At 38.2% G+C, this 17,549-nt stretch overlaps 1 pseudogene; it reads left to right on the forward strand.

Annotated features, from left to right (window-relative positions):
• Nucleotides 1-332: 332 nt before the first annotated feature.
• LOC126940169 (T-complex protein 1 subunit epsilon-like) lies at nucleotides 333-1,957 on the forward strand (annotated as a pseudogene).
• The last annotated feature ends 15,592 nt before the right edge of the window (nucleotides 1,958-17,549 follow it).

Genomic DNA, 17,549 nt, shown 5'->3' on the forward strand with positions numbered 1-17,549 from the left:
GATTTCTTGTGGAGAAGGAAGCACATGTTTATATGAGAAAGAAACTCTTACAAATCCAGAGACATGTAGGATCTTGCCTGGGTCCTTCTTTGGCTGCTAGTCACAGGGGCTCCTTCCCCCCTCCCTTTTCCCTGTGCAGTGTCCATGGCCTCCTTGTGTCTGCTTCCTGGCTCATTGGTCTTGCCTAGCTTCTCTAGGATATCTTTCCTCTTTTAATGTTAAGCACCTCAGCTCTTACTTAGCTCCAGGCTGTCTTACCAGCTGTCTTACCAACCAGCCTTAATGGCTGTCAAATAAAGAAAAAGTGGAAAAGTAACTCCTGCTGCTGCAACATGGCATCCATGGAGACCCTCGCCTTCGATTGATATGGGCCCCCTTTCCTCATCAGCAAGGATCAGGACCACAAGTCCCACCTTATGGGACTTGAGGCCCTCAAGTCTCATATAGTGGCAGCAAAGGCTGTAGCAAATACGATGAGAACATCACTTGGACCAAATGGGCTCGATAAGATGATGGTGGATAAGGATGGCGATGTGACTGTAAGTAATGATGGGGTCACCATTTTAAGCATGATAGATGTCGACCATCAGATTGCCAAGCTGATGGTGGAAATGTCCAAGTCTCAGGATGATGAAATTGGAGATGGAACCACAGGAGTGGTTGTCCTGGCTGGTGCCTTGTTAGAATAAGCCCAGGAGTTGCTAGACCAAGGTATTCACCCAATCAGAATAGCTGGTGGCTATGAGCAGGCTGCCTGTGTTGTTATTGAACACCTGGACAAGATCAGCGATAGCATCCTTGTTGATGTAAAGGACACCAAATCCCTGATTCAGACTGCAGAAACCATGCTGGGCTCCAAAGTGATCAACAGTTGTCACTGACAAATGGCTGAGATTGCTGTGAATGCCGTCCTTACGGTAACAGATATGGAGCAGAGAGGTGTTGACTTTGAGCTTATCAAAGTAGAAAGCAAAGTGGGTGGCAGGCTGGAGGACACTAAATGGATTAAGGACATGATTGTGGACAAGGATTTCAGTCACCCACAGATGCCAAAAAAGTGGAAGATGCTAAGATTGTAATTCTCACATGTCCATTTGAATACCCAAACCAAAAACAAAGCATAAGCTGGATGTGACCTCTGTAGAAGATCATAAAGCCCTTCAGAAATATGAAAAGGAGACATTTTAAGAGATGATTCAACAAATTAAAGAGACTGGTGCTAAAATAGAAATTTGTCAGTGGGACTTTGATGATGAAGCAAATCACTTACTTCTTCAGAACAACTTGCCTGTGGTTCGCTGGGTAGGAGGACCTGAAATTGAACTGATTGCCATCACAACAGGAGGGCAGATCACCCCCAAGTTCTCAGAGCTCTCAGCCAGGAAGCTGGGCTTTGCTGGTCTTGTACAGGAGATCTCATTTGGGACAACTAAGGATAAAATGCTGGTCATTGAGCAGTGTAAGAACCCCAGAGCTGTAATCATTTTTATGAGAAGAGGAAATAAGATGAGTATTGAGGAGGTGAAACAACCCCTTCATGATGCTTTGTGTGTCATCTGGAAGCTCATCCGTGATAATCATATGGTGTGTGGAGGAGGGGCTGCTGAGATATCCTGTGCCCTGCCAGTTAGCCAAGAGGTTGATAAGTGCCCCACCTTAGAACTCTATGCCTTGAGAGCATTTGCTGACGCTTTGGAGGTCATTCCCAAGGCCCTTTCTGAAAACAGTGGCATGAATCCCATCCAGACTATGACCGAAGCCCGAGCCAGACAAGTAAATGAGAGGAACCTTGCTCTTGGCATCGACTGTTTGCACAAGGGAACAAATGATATGAAGCAATAGCATGTCATAGAAACCTTCATTGACAAAAAAGCAACAGATATCTCTTGCAACACAAATGGTTAGAATGATTTTGAAGATTGACAACATTCGTAAGCCTGGAGAATCTGAAGAATGAAGACATTGAGAATACTATGTAGAAAGATCCACTACTGTAATTAAATAAATGGGTGTCTCATGATGCATCTACAGTTATTTATTATTACATCCTTTTACAGACACTGTAGATGCTACAATAAAAAAAAAGCTGTTTGGTAACCATAGTTTCACTTATTCAAAGCTGTATAATTGTGGGCATACTATCAAACTGTGAGGTTAGCACCAGTCTCTCTAATTTGTTGATCACCTCTTCAAATTTCTCCTTCTCATATTTCTGAAGGGCTTTATAATCTTCGGCAGAGGTCATGTTTTTGTATTCATTATATTAAAGGAATCTCTTTAAACAAAAAACAAAGAAAAGAAAAGCTACCAGGATCCACCTACTCTCTAAGTCAATGGGAGATTGCACATTAAGGATAATAATGCCCTTACCCAAATATTTCCGTCACATAAAGTTTGGAATCATGGAGAGATACAAGTAATTTAGCCTTACTACAGAAAATATAATAGGATGGAAGGTATTCATGTTCTTAATTCATTCCCTTTCCCATTTCTTCAACAAATACCTCAAAGTTTCCCTTTTCTTCACAAACCCCTATTATGAACTGAATGTTTATGCTCCACCCAACCCCTAACTCCCACTGGGACTGCATTTGAAGATACTGCTTGTGAGGAGGTGATAAATGTCAAATGAGGTCATAAGGTAGGGCCCTAACCCAATAGGGCTGGAGTCCTTAGATGAACAAGAGACATCAAAGCTCTCTCTGTCTGCCATGTGAGGACACACAAGAAAGCAACCATCTGCCAGAGACCCCTCACCAGAAACCACATGGGCTGGCACCTTGATCATGGACTTCTAGCCTCCAGAAGTCCTCCTTTCTTCCTTTTGCATGTGCAGTGTCCATGGTTCCTCATCTGTCTTGAAAGATGAGCCAGGAAGCAGACATAAGAATAAATAAAATTTCTGTTGATGAAGCCAACTAGTTTGTGGTATTTTGTTATAGCCGCCTGAGCAGACTAATACAAGCTCCTACTCCACAATCTCTCCATTCACTGTTAGCAGATAAGCTTGCATTTTGCTTCACTGCAAAAATTGAAGCCTTTAAGTATTAATTTCTTCAACTACCTCCTACACTACTTATGAAAGTCTCGCCTTCCACCTGTTCTTTCCTGCTTCCCCCATCTCAGTGGAAGAGTTAACAGCACACCTGTTCAAGGCACATTCCCCTACTTTGCATTGAGATCCATCCCTTCTCACCTTTGAGCTGATAGCAATCTCCTGCTTCAAGCCCTCCCATGGCCACCCATTGCACCTTAAATAAAATTCAAACTTCTTAGTGTGGACTACAAGACACTGTGACCTCACCCCCTGACTATCCTCCTGACCTCATCTCCCACCACAATGTAGTCATTGAATCACTGTGGCTTCTGTGTCCCAGTCACACCAAGCTCATGTCTACCCTATATGCATACACTAGTTATAATTCTATCTAGAATGTTCTTCCCCAGAGCTTCCATGGCTAGCTCCTTGTTTTTATTCAAGTCTCAGCTCAAATGTCAGCCCTTTGAAAATAATATCCAATATAAAGCCTGTCTACAGCAAGAAATAAAAAGTAGACCTTCCATTCTCATCACATAACTCTCTGAAATTACTTATTTCTCTGAAATGCCTATTCTCCTTCATTTTATTGGCTGTCTTCACCCAATAGAGTATAATCTCCAAGAAACAAACATCTTGTCTATTATTCACTTCTGTGTCCTCAGTTTCTTAAGGCAATGCCTGGTACCAGTATAGCTTCTGAAATCACTGGTGAACCCATCATTGCCTCTCTCCTGTATTCCCAGCTGTGGTTATTCATCCCTGTGGTTATTTTTTCTCAGCATAAAAACATAATCAAACCTTTCCCATTCTAAAAGCAAAAATTTCCATCTGACCACACATCTCATATTAGCTGCCTGCCTATCTATTTCCTTCCCATCATGGCCACGCTTCCTTAATGAGGACACTAAACCACTTATTTCCACATTCTCAATACTCTTTCACTCCACAACCCCCTATAATCTGGCTTTACTATCAACCCACTCACCCCCAATATCTTTTACTAAGATTATAGGTGATCACCAGATTGTCACATCCAAGAGATCCTGTTCTTCCCTCATCCTGCTTGACCACTTTGGACATTTGATTTGCTTGACTATCCTCTTTTTCCGGAGACTCCTTCAATTTTAATGAAGCCACATTCTCCTAGCATTTCTTTACTTACTTTATCTTTATTGACTTTTTCTTTTTCTACGTGGGTGTCTTTTCCACCACACTTTAGGGAATGCAGTTCTAGTGCTTCTAGAGGGCCAGGAGGAAATGTACAGGTGTAAAAAACCTGCAGGCAATTAGCAGGAGGTGGTGGGGACTTTGAGGGAGTGCAAAGTGTTCCTTATCCTTTCCAGAAGCCATTCACATTCAAGTTTTTAAAAAATGCTGTCTTAGTCAGGCACAGTGGCTCATGCCTGTGATCCCAGAACTTTGGGAGGCGAAGGCAAGAGGATCGCTGAGCCCAGGAGTTCAAGACCAGCCTGGGAAACATGGCAAAACCCCATCTCTGCAAGAAATACAAAAGTTAGCTGAACATAATGGTGTGTGCCTGTAGTCCCAGCTACTGGGGAGGTTAAGGAAGGAGGATCACTTGAGCCTGGAAGGCTCAATGCTGCAGTGAGCCTCGATCATGCCATTGCACCCCAGGCAAGACCCTGTCTTTAAAAAAGTAAAAGTAAATGTGATGTTAGCCAAATTGTATCTGTGGGCAAATGGAGACCACTGATTTGGAGCCTGTGCATTAAATGTTGGTATTTCTTGAGGCCTGTCCTTGGGTTTGTTATTTCTCCTACATTCACTCTGATTTGATAGCCTCACCCACAACTACAACTTCAAATACCACAGATATTTCTTCAATTCCAGAGCCTCTATATAGCATAGAGATTATGACACAGGTAGAAGGTCAGAAATATATGAATTTGCGTCCCTTCTCAGCCATATGCCAGATCTGTGGCATTAGGTAAATAACTTTACTCTGAGCCTCAGTTTCCTTACATGTAAAATGAGGATGACAATAGATATTCTTATGAGTCTTCCAAAGATGAAATTCATGCATGTAACATGCTTAGTACAGTATCTAGCACACAGTAAGTGCTCAGTGAAAGTTAGCTCTTTGAACCTCTCTATGGAGAAGGCCAACAGATAATTCGAATTAAACATTTCAAATCCACAATTATCTTTCTTACACAGCTTGATCCTTGCATCACATGCATCACCATTTATGCAGTGTCCAGGCCAGAAGCCAGGAATCATTCTAGAGTTCTTCTTTTCCAGCTCGGCCCCATCCCACCCAGATGTTTATCTCTAAGAGGCCTAGACATTTGACCTGCATTACAGCTTATCAACTCCATACCCTTTCCTTCAGTTCTACCATACCTAGTCTTTACCTTACTGAGGAATAATTGACAAATATGGTGAACAACATGATGTTTTGATATCTGTATTCATTATAAAATGATTACCATAATCAAGTTAATTAACATAACCACTTCATATAGTTATCCTTTTTGTGTGTTTGAAACTAGAACTATTTTCTTAGCAATTTTCAAGTATACAATGCATTATATTAGCTGTAGTCACTACGCTGTACTAGAGATCTCCAGAACTTATCCTGTCTAAATGAAACTTTGTACTTTTAGAGCAATAGCTCCCCATCCCCTCCATCTGGCCCCTGGCAATCACCATTGATTTTTTTCAGATTGCATACATTAGTGAGATCATGCAGTATTTGTCTTTCTGTGCCTGGTTTATTTTACTTAGCATAAGGTCCTGCAGGTTCATCCATGTTGTCACAAAATGGCAGATTTCCTTTTTTTGGTATATATAAATATATATGTGTGTGTATATATATTATATAAAAATACATAAATATGTATACAAATATATATAATATATATACACACATACACACACACATAGGAATCTTATTCAGCTTCACACACAATAGAATAATATATGTGTTCACATTCATGTATGTATATATATGTACACGTATGTGTGTATATATATGTATTATATTTTGGAGTCTATAATATTCCATTGTGTGTGTGTAAAGAATATTACAGACCAAAAAATGTGATACACACACACACACACACACACACATACATGTATGTATTATGTGTATATGTGTGTGTGTGTGTATATATATACATCACATTTTTTGGTCCATTTATCTGTTGATAGATACATAGGTTGATTCTTTATCTTGGCTATCGTGAATAATGCTGCAATGAACATGGGATTGTAAATATCTCTTTGACATACTGACTTCATTTCCATTGGATATATAATCTGTAGGGCATGGCTGGATCATATAGTAGTTCTATTTTTAATTAAAAAAATCTCTTTAGTGTTTTCCATAATGACTGTACTAATTTACATTCCCACCAACAGTTTGCAAGAGATCCTTTTCTCCGCATCCTTGCCAACACTTGTGATCTTGTGATTTTTCGTCTTTTTGATTTAGCCATTCTAACAGATGTGCTTTGAATTTTCATTTTCCTGATGACTTCCGTTGTTTGCTCCTCTTTAATTTTTACCATAGTCTTAATTAGTCTTTATCCTTTCTTCTCCATATTACTGCCATGGCCCCTTAACTGAACTCTTTACCTCATGTGTCAACTCCCTTCAATCCATTCATTCTTTACATCTTCGTCAAAGTAATCTTTCTAAAATGAAAGTTTAATCATGTCACTCCTCTGCTTGGAAACATTTCAAGTCTTTCTCCCCTCCCCCATTACCCCAATGTAATAAATAATACATTTCTGATCTGGACCTTGTTTTTACTTGAAGTATTACCTTCCATTGTTCTTCAGCCTGAACTCTTGCTTTAGCTATTCCCTATGACTTTGACCTTTTTGATGCATGTTTCACTTTTCTAGGAGTGCCCTTCCATGCTCCTCTATCAGCCTAATTGCTACCTATCTCAGTTCAAGCATTATTGCTTCTGGAGGCCTTTCCTGGCATGCCAGCCCAATCTCCCCTGGAGCATGCCTGGTGAACAGTGCTGTTTCAATTATAATGAATGAAAACAGAGAGAAAAACTGATATTCCTGGGTGAGAGGAAGGGCTAACAGTTTGACCTAAAAGATTTGACATTCTTTTATTGAGACCAAGAATGAGAAAAAATGAAATCAGTGAGTAGTATGCAGATAAGAAGAGAGAGCTAACTGGATGATTTTAGTTTAAAATATTTTTCATTTGGAAAAAAAAATCAGTATTAAAAAGCTTAAGTAAATGATCATATAGCATCTAAATCATATCTGAATAAAATAATGTGCTAAACTGATATGCAGACACTTATAAATGACTTACCCATACACTTGACAACTCAGACTACCTGGGAACTGAGGAAAACCTATCAGAATAAGTTATAGGAAAACTTAGATAATAAGAATTCATAAGGGTCAGCTAGGTTATTGATATGGTTTGGCTGTGTCCCCACCCAAATCTCATCTTGAATTGTTGCTCCCATAATTACTACGTGTTGTGGGAGGGACCTGAAGGGAGGTAATTGAATCATGGGAGCAGGTCTTTCCCGTGCTGTTCTCATAACAGTGAATAAGTCTCATGAGATCTGATGGTTTTATAAAGGCAGTTCTCCTGCACACACTCTCTTGCCTACTGCAATGTAAGTCATGCCTTTCTCCTCCTTTGCCTTCTGCAATGATTGCGAGGCCTCCCTAGCCACTTGGAACTCTGAGTCTATTAAACCTCTTTTTAAAATAAATTACCCAGTCTCCAGTATGTCTTTATTAGCAGCATAAGAACTGACTGATACAGTTATTTATTTAGGTTAGTTAAAATATCTTTATGTTAGGAGATGAATTAAACTCTTTGAAATGAATATTAATATATACTGCCACTTTAATATTTAATATGATTTAACTAAACTGTATATTATTACTATTTTTAACTTTTATTTTTGGTTTGAAGTACATGTGCAGGTTTGTTATATGGTTACATTGCATGTCATGGTGGTTTGGTATACAGATTATTTTGTCACCCAGAAAATAACCATACTACCCAACAGATAGTTTGATCCTCACCCTCTTCCCAACCTCTACTCTCAGTTACACCCCAGTGCCTATCGTTCTTTCATTTGTGTCCATGTGTACTTAATGTTTAACTCCCACTTATAAGTGAGAACATGTAGTATTTGGTTTTCTGTTCCTGCATTAGTTTTCTCAGGATAATGGCCTCCAGTTCCATTCATGTTGCTGCAAAGGATATAAAGTCATTCCTTTTATGGCTGTGTAGTATTCCACGGTTCAACTGTATGATTAAAAAATATTTAAATATACTTCAAGATTTCTCATGAGCTTAGGCAAGTTATTACTGCATTTATAAAAGTTTATATATACATTTTGATAGGACATATGTTTGTGGATGTATACTGACTTTGATATATCACACACATTTGTATGTGTATACAAAATACATTACATTTTAGCATTTTTCTATGTTTTACAAAAATTCTGTATCCATTAGCACAATGTTTCTCAAAGTGTGGGTCCCCATTAATTAGAGACTCAAAAAGTCAACTTAGTGGGCTTTGACCAGAATTTTTAAATCAAATAAAAATAGAATCAATAAGAAAATCTCAGAGTAATACATAATAAAGGTTTTTTTCAAACATGAGTGGCAGTTAACATGTTTGAAGAATACTTAGTTAGGCTTAGAAAGAAAATAGATTCGGAGCATGTGTGGCCTGTGAGGTCTCTTACTTCTCAGCCAGTGTTGAAAGCGGCTTGAAAACACCATGTGCCTGTCCAGTTCATGCACAAAGACATCCTTAATGGGTGGGGCATGCCAGCTTAACCCTGTAATTCCAGCACTTAGGGAGGCCAAAGCAGGAGGATTGCTTGTGACCAGGAGTTTAAGACCAGCCTGGTTAACATAGCAAGATCCCATGTCTCCAAAAAAATAAAAATAAATTAGCTGGACATGGTGATGTACACCTGTGGTCCTAAGGTGTCTAAAGTGAGAGGGTCACTTGGCCCAAAGTAACCTATAGCAGTGAGCTATAATTGTACCACATTTGGCAATGAGAACTCAGTAACCTGTTTGCTTTCTTTTCTCTTCCAGTTGCTAGCAAGTGAGAGTTGAATTCGACACTGTTGATTTTCCATGTGCCCTCTTTATCATTCTCCTGATTGCCCCCACCCTTTCCTTTTCCCCAGACCCATTACCTTATTTGATTCCTATTTGTGTCTTCACTAAGTTTTTATTCCTGTGATTTTATTATAAGCACCACAAAACTTTTCTGAAAGTTAATGGTCCTAAGTAATTCATGAGATAGAAGCATCCATTCAACTTATGAGCAACCCTACAAAACTGTGAAAATAACCCTGCACAAAAAATTAGGATATTCTTTCCTATTGCCTATGGACAACTTGCAGGAAAATATGTAGGTGTGACTTCATAGTCATGAGAAGAATACTTCTTCAATCTACATAAATTTCATTTTGTGTAATTTCATTGCAATTGTGGAAAAGTTGGACAATTTTAGCTGTCTTACCTGAAAGAACAGTGAAAAGGGGACAATATGAACTTTTTCTTCTGTAACAGTAAAGTGCCTCTCTCATTTCATACATTTTAGGTGGAAATTAAACAAAAGCTGAATGAATTACCTTCATTTGATTGTAAAAAACTAAACTTGTAATGCATCTTCCAGTGCAAACGTTCAGATGTGACGGCTGTGAGAATTGCCAATTTCTTGGTGATCCTTAAGGATGCTCAATCTTACATACATATTAAGGATTCTGGAAATCCCCATTAAAGTTTTAACAGTAATTTTGAATACTCGTTCATTATACAAAACTAGAAATCATGCATCATGTTTACTAGACTTCGACATTGTCCTCATCACCATTAGAACTTCTTGGAAATGATTACCAGACCTGAATTGATTACTAAGCCTGAAAACATCATGTCCCAATAGAGATAATGTAGGTAGATATTTCCAGATTCATACAATTCTAATCAGAAGGCAAAAGAGTCTGAGCTAGCCCAAAGGAGTTTATCAAGCCACTACTACACCTGATATCTTATTCTGGTTTTTAATTATGGCTGCTAATTATTCAGAATAATGCCCTTTCTCTATTTTTTAATAATGTAAGCAACAAGAAGCTGATCTGAGACAGAGCTGTGAGAACGCTAATCTATGTGGAAATAATTAGATTCCAGTTCTCTCCATAGCAGTGGCATTGCTTTTTAAAAAAATCAAAGAAATGTCAAAATGTAACAATATAAACAGTCATCATTACTGCAATTACTCATATGAGATAGTAGAATCTTGAGTTTCCGGGAGTTTCAGTTTAATCTCTTCCAGAAAGAGAAGTTGTGTTTTGGTTCTTCCAAAGCACCTGGATGCTGATTTCCAGGCCTCTTCAATGGAAATAAGAATGTGGTTGAAGAATTCTAAACAATTTTAGACAGGTGTTAAAAGAAAGACTTCAGCCAAATTAAATTTAAAGGAGTTTAATTGAGCAATGAATGATTCGTGAATTGGGAAGCCCCCAGAATCACAGCAGATTCAGAGAGAGTCCAGGGGTCAGAACAAATTTATAGACAAAAAAGTAAGGTGATGTACAGAATCGAAAGTGAGGTACGGAAACAGCTAGAGTGGTTACAGCTCCGTGTTTGCCTTGTTTGAACACAGTTTGAACCTCAGCAGTGTATGAGTGGTTGAAGTGTGGCTGCTGGGATTGGCCAAGACTCATTATTGTTACAGGCGCACACTCCTAGTTAGGTTTTCAATCTTGTCTACCTATTAAGTTAGGTTGCAGTTTATCCACAAGGAGTCATATATAGAAGTGTGGAATCCATCTCAGGCTATATTTAGTTTGCTTTAACACAGATGTGTGGTTTAACATATATCTGCTTTTGTAGGCACACGTTCTGCTGACTGTACATGTGACCTCCCCTTTTGCAATGTCAGGGAGGATGGGGAGAAATGTCAAGTTCCACAAAGGCCATGAGGGACAGGGCTTGTTTGCTTCATGAAGTTAATTGAGTATGGTGAGATGACTGTGATACAGGATCATGGAGCAGCTCATCTCTCCAGGCAGGGCTACCAGATTGAGCAAATCAAAATATAGGATGCCATTTAAATTCAAATGTCAGAAAACCAATAAATACTATTTTAGTATAAGCATGTACTAAATTATTGCAATTATTTGCTATTTATCTGGCATTCTAACTTAACTAGGTGTCCCGTATTTGATCTGGCAATCTTATTTCAGGAGGTGAATAGAGTTTTTAACAATTTTAGGCTTTTTTTTTTCAGTCTAATTTAAGTTTTTATGGAAAATATTTCAGGTTGTCAGAATCTCTATTTGCCAGTAAAATGTGAGCATACACATGGAGGTACAGACAGCTCCCACCCGCCCTTGCTACAACCAGAGGGGGTGGATTGAAGAATGAGGCATTGCTTTGACTTCTTTCTGTAATTCTTCAGGTATTAAAAATATTGATAGTCCCCAATAAAATAGTTGAAAGGGGTAGTATTTTAGTGTTCTCTAATTCTAATAATGCATTTTGTTTAAAGACAATTTTTGTGAGATAAATTTAACTTATATTCTATGATCTAGTTGCATTAGAAACATGTATAATCTCAAAATATTTGCATTAATGGCTTTTAAACATGTCTATATAAGCACATACTGTCATTTGGCTTGGAATTTTTGGTTCAGACTATGAATGATTTCAAGTTTTCAAACTGATCTCAGAATAGCTAGCACGGGATTATATTCTTACACACTTATGGAAACTATAAGGATTTTGCTCTGAAAGTTACTTTTTTGAATTGTTTTTTTCTCACTATGATAATGCTTCACAATTTACAGTGTCCAGGCACTTTGCATATATTATCTTGGCTCATGCTCTCTGGACCCTGTGAGTGAGATAGTGTTATCTTCCTTTTAGAGAAAGGAAACTCAAGCTAAGCATCTTGCCTAAGGTCATTGGACAAGGAGGTGACAAAGGCAAGAAAACCCCTCAGGTCTTCTGACCCCAGTGCACTGTTCTTTCTGATAGGCCAAGCTATGGTCTCAGTAATGAGACTAAAATTTAAACCTTGGATATCCCCTGAGAATATACCTCTGAAAAAAGATGTGGACATACTTTTCAACTATATAAAGACAATAATGTTTGATTAATAACATCTCCTCCCCTCCTCAACTTTATTTCATTGGTGGCTTTATTTAAGATGCAGGTTGTCCTGATTCTTGTGCATATCAGAGGCTGAAGATGTACTGATTACCTCCTAGCTGCCCCCTTACTGTCTGCCATGTGCCCTCACCTCCCCCTTCACCTTACTCACATCTTGATGTATTTGGTTCCAATTCTGCCCTCATAGACTTTATGACAATGCAGTGGCAGAGAATAAGGAAAGGGAAGAATAGTCAGAATGGAGAAGATGAGAGAGGCTGTGTTTTCTTCCGCCTTACTGTTTGAAGGATACAGGAGGAGTGTAAGTCATCTCTTTGTCTTCAGTCTTCATTTCATTTTATCAGAATCCCTCTTTCTTGCCGTACTGTTCTTCACTGTACACACTGCATCTTATCCCAACACCCCTAGGGAAATGTCTAAGGTAGTTTGAGCCTTGGTGTTTTTCTGAAATGTATGATTAATATTATTTCATTTCTCTATATTCCCAACAATTCTTTATTAGCCTCTGGTTAGAGATTTGTCTTTCTCAGTAATTTTTTAACCAAAACAAAAAGATAATATATCATGGTTAAGTTTTTACTATCCTATCCTTTTGTTAGAAGAGACAAAATCTTACCTTACTTTAAAATATACTACAATGCTATAGTAATCAAAACAGAGTGGTACTGGCATAGAGACTGACACATAGACCAATGTAACAAAGCAGAGAGCCCAGAAATAAACCCACACATTTATTATGATCAATTGATTTTCAATAAAGGTGCCAAGAACACATACTAGGGAAAGAAGAGTCTCTTTAATAAATGGTGTTGGAGAAACTAGATATTTTCATGCAGAAGAATGAAATTAAACCCTCATCTCACCCCATATATAAAAAATCAACTCAAATTGGATTAAAGATGTACATGTCAGACCTGAAATTATGAAACTACTAGAAGAAAACATAAGAGAAAGCCTGCATGACATTGGTCTGGGTAATTATTTTTTTGATATGACCCCAAAAACATAGGCGACAAAAGTAAAAATAGACAAATGGGGTTGCATCAAATGAAAAAGCTTCTTCACACCAAAGAAAGCAGTTGACAGTGAAGAGACAACCTATGGAATGGGAGAAAATAGTTGGAAATCATATATCCAGTAAGGGGTTAATATCTAAAATATGTAAGGAACTCAGCTCAATAGCAAAAAAAAAAAAAAAAAAAAAAAGTAAGAATACACTAGTAACCAGATTTAAAAATGTGCAAAGGACCTAAATAGACACTTCTAAAAAAAGACATACAAATGACCAATGTATGTATGAAAAAATGCTCAATATCACTAATCATCAGGGAAATGCAAACTAAAGTCACAATGAGATATCACCTCATACCTCTTAGAATGGCTATTACAAAAAAGACAAAATATAACAAATGCTGGTGAGAATGTGGAGAAAAGAGAAACTTTGCACACTGTTGGTGGGATTGTAAGTTAGTACAGCTATCACTGAAAATGATATTGAGGTTCCTGAAAATATTAGAAATAGATCTACCATATGATTCAGCAATCTCACTTCTAGGTATGAAGTCAAAGGAAATGAAATCAGTATGTGGAAGGGATATCAGCACCTCTGTGTCTACTTCAGCACCATTTTTTATGTACATATACTTTATTTATTTATTTATTTTTAATTATACTTTAAGTTCTAGGGTATATGTGCACAACATGCAGGTTTGTTACATATGTATACATGTACCATGTAGGTGTGCTGCACCCATTAACTCGTCATTTCCTTTGGTATATCTCCCAATGCTATCCCTCCCCCCACCCCGAACCCACAACAGGCCCTGGTGTGTGATGTTCCCCACCCTGTGTCCAAGTGTTCTCATTGTTCAATTTCCATCTGTGAGTGAGAACTTGAGGTGTTTGGTTTTCTGTCCTTGTGATAGTTTGCTTAGAATGATGGTTTCCAGCTTCATCCATGTACCTACGAAGGACATGAACTCATCCTTTTTTATGGCTGCAAAGTTTTCCATGGTGTATATGTGCCACATTTCCTTAATCCAGTCTATCATTGATGGACATTTGGGTTGGTTCCAGGTCTTTGCTATTGTGAATAGTGCCACAAAAAACATACGTGACTTCAGCACCATTTTTGCATCAGTTCTACTTCCCAGCCCTATCTGCCCAAGACGCACAGTGGTGATCCAGTATGAGCCTAGACGGGTATCTGCACCTGCAGTTGGTTACATTAGAGGAGAGAAGCACTGGGCTTGAGGAACCTACACTTTTATGGCAGTCAGTAACCAAGTGTGTTCTTTGTCCCAGGAGACATTACCTCATCTCTTAAAGTTGCTGGCTATGAACACAACCCTGAAAATGCCCTGGATAAAGAGCAATCAGAGCCTTTTAGGCTTATCATTTCCAGCCAGAATGTACAGGGATGCTCAGAGAGAATGGTGGATTGGCACTTCTGACATCAAACACTGTTATAAGGACTTCACATTGACCAACTCATACTCCTCAGAATGACCCTGTAAGGGAAGTATTTGATCTTCAATTTTTACACGAGATAATCGAGGCATAGTGAGGTTTAAGCAACTCAGCTGGGGTTCTACTACTGGTAAGATGTGAAGTCTCGACATCTGGCTCTAGGTTATTCCTTCTTTTCCAATGTACTATCACTTTTATTGCCAGGTCAGTAAGGATAATGTACATGTTTACCAACTAGATGTTCCCCTAGCCACTCAGGTAAGAGCTCTGGGCCTATGTAGATCCACACCACACCTGCTCCCAATTCTGTGCTTTGTTCATGCTGTTTCATTATCTATAATCCACCCCCCAAACCCCACACACCCCGGCCCCCCACAACCCCCCTGCCCCCCCCACCCCGCTACACACACACACATTATTCCCTTTTCCTGCATGGCTAAATTCCTTTTCTATATTTTCAATGTCCTACTGAGCCACTGTACATTTCCAACCAACCATTTTCACTTTCTGTGCCCTAAATGTAGCAATATGGCCTTGGTTTCTCTTTTTCAAAGGGAGAAATATATTTTTATGGCTAAGTGCCAATGTATGACTCTTTACTTATTTTACCTGTTTTCATACTAACATGGGTTACATGGGGGAAATGTTGGCCAAAGGGTACAAAGTTTCATTTAGACAGGAGTTCTAGGAATGTATTGTATAGCATGGTGACTATGAGTTGGTCATTTCACAATGTATACATACATCAAATCATCACATTGTACACTGTAAATAAGTACAATTTTTGACAATTACACCTTAATAAAACAGGGAGGAAAAGAAATATCTTCTAAAATGCAGATCTGCCATTCAGTAGAAATACAGGCAACCTCTTCTTAGGGGGACACTAACAGACACCCCCCTTACTTGAAGTGTACTGGGGATATTCTTGTTTCACCATTTTATGCCCCTATTATGAAAGTTACATTTTCATAACTATGTATATTCTTCATTTTGGCTTATATCACAGAATAATATTATATATATATAGTTCAGTCTTATCTCCAACTGGACTCTGGACACTTTAAGAACATGAACCTATCTTATTACATTTTCATTTTTTGGTCTCTCCAAATTAGCCCAATGCTCAGTTCATAGCATGTGTTCAATAAACTGCACACAGAAGTGATTACATTGCTCTAAGTCTGGCACTATATTTCTATCCTATAAAGCTTCCTGGTTTAAATGAAGTTTGAAGAGAGGAGATAACCTGGAAGCTTATCGACCCAGTAGAGCTATGTAACTACATAACTTTGGTAAAATGTTTTATAAATTTTCAAAAAATGTCAACAATTGTCTTTAGGATAAAATCTTTTTAAAATGGTTTATTTGTAAAGGTAAATATCACTTGCATAAAAATATACCTAGTTGTTTAGTTAAAAATAAAAAGATCTTAATTAGTAAGCTATAGTTCAATTTTCTTCTATGTGTTCACCTAGCATGCATTGCCATCAAATGGTATATGTGACACTTGACTTGGAACACTTAATGCAGATAGGGCTGGGAAGTAGAACTGATGCAAAAATGGTGCTGAAGTCACGTATGTTTATTGCGGCACTATTCACAATAGCAAAGACCTGGAACCAACCCAAATGCCCATCAATGATAGACTGGATTAAGGAAATGTGGCACGTATACACCATGGAATACTATGCAGCCATAAAAAAGGATGAGTTCATGTCCTTTGTAGGGACATCAAATCAATATGTGGAAGGGATATCAGCACCTCCGTGTCTGGATAAAGTCCTTCCCATGGTGAAAACACCTGCCATTATTTACCTATCATTTGTTTCTAAAGCATTTTAAAATGTAGTCTAATTTCTACTCTTCAGACCTGTTCTGTCTCAAGCATTTTGTAAATTCAAGGAAATTAATCATTTCAATTTGCCTTTGAAATATATAAAGAAGATTATCAAAGTATCTCAAGAAAGAGAAACTGCACTCAGAGGGGTTAAATGAATCGTCTAAAGTCATACAGGCCTTTAAATGAACGGTTAAATGAATGGTTTAAAGACATACAGGAATATCTCATTTTATTGCACTTCACTGTATTGCATTTATTACACTTTTTATAAATTGAAGGTTTGTGGCAACCCTGTATTGAGCAAGCCTTTCAGCAACATTTTTTTCCAATAGCCTGTGTCCACTTTGTGCCTATGTGTCACATTTTGGTAATTCATGCATTGTTTCAAACTTTTCATTATTATTACATCTGTTATGGTAATCTGTGATCAGTGATCTTTGATGTTACTATTGTAATCATTTTGAGGAATGACAAACTGTGCCCATATAAGACCATGATTTAATCAATAAATGTGTGTATTCTGACTGGTCTACCTACCAGCTGTTCCTCCATCTCTCTCCTTCTCCTCAAGCATCCCTACTCCCTGAGACACATCAATATTGAAATTGGTCCAGTTAGTAGCACCACAGTGGCCTCTAAGTGTTCAAGTGAAAAGAAAAGTTGCATGTCTTTTACTTTAAATCAAAGCTCCAAATGATTAAGCTTAGTGAGGAAGGCATGTTGAAAGCCAAGAAAGGCCAAAATAGCTAAGTCTCTTGCTCTAAACAGCTAACCAAGTCGTTAATGTAAAAGGATACCTGTTGAAGGAAATTAAAAGTGCACTCCAGCAAACATATAAATGATAAGAAAGCAAAATAGCCTTATTTCTGATATTGAGTGGTCCGGTTAGAAGATCAAACCAACCCCAGCATCCACTTAAACCAAAGCCTAATCCAGAGCACAACTCCAACTCTCTTCAATTCCATGAAATCTAAAAGAGGTGAGAGAGTTGCAGAAGAAAAGTTTGAAGCTAGTGGAGTTTGGTTCATGAGT

Source organism: Macaca thibetana, chromosome 17, assembly GCF_024542745.1.
Source record: "Macaca thibetana thibetana isolate TM-01 chromosome 17, ASM2454274v1, whole genome shotgun sequence".
Taxonomy (NCBI): Eukaryota; Metazoa; Chordata; class Mammalia; order Primates; family Cercopithecidae; genus Macaca; species Macaca thibetana.